Below are 778 nucleotides of genomic sequence, written 5' to 3'. Positions count from 1 at the left end.
ACTGATTTCAGACCACGTGGCGCATGTTACTCGGTTTATAAAATGGCATCATCGGAAGCTGATGTAACTGTTTCCCGAAGTCCTAATCAATCTTGTGACAATTATCAAACCTGTCACTTGGAGGAATAAAGTGGATAACTCTGGAGCAGAATGCGAGGCAAACTTGTTTCAATACCCTGAAAATACTGGCAAGGAAAAATATTTTAATAATTCTACCAGTGAGAGTATTTTTTTGTAGTGAGATGGTGTTATATCATACAGTTTCTATTTCCCCATAATACAATACAACAGAGGTTTGCGAAGCTTCCCCCACAGTTTGTACATATCTTATGTTGATTGGTTCATTCTCTGGAAGGGGCATAGTTGTGCACGAGAGCAGGCACGCCAGCGCTTTGTTTCCTCCTGCAAGAGCGCGCGTCGTTACCCTCCGTAAGCCTCGCTTGGCGTGGCTCGCAGGTCGGATGTGGCAAGTGCCATACCAAAAACTATATATCAACCATGAAATCAAACACCTAATTAAACAGAGAAATCTGATGCAAAACAAAATCGATAAATAGTCAATTACGTGTGGTGAAAAAATTACCTACGTAACAAAGTAACACGTATTATCCGTGATGGCAAAAATAAATATTAAGCAAATACACTAGAACGTAAAAATTACTCTAAAAAATGGAAAGTCTTAAATGTCCTAAATCGAAAGAATGAGCATCAGACAAATAAGATTATAATCAATAATAGTGAAATCACTGATCCAGCACACATTGCCTTAAAATTTAGC

The sequence above is a fragment of the Penaeus monodon genome, chromosome 19, assembly GCF_015228065.2.
Source record: "Penaeus monodon isolate SGIC_2016 chromosome 19, NSTDA_Pmon_1, whole genome shotgun sequence".
Lineage (NCBI taxonomy): Eukaryota > Metazoa > Arthropoda > Malacostraca > Decapoda > Penaeidae > Penaeus > Penaeus monodon.
This window is presented reverse-complemented; position numbering follows the sequence as displayed.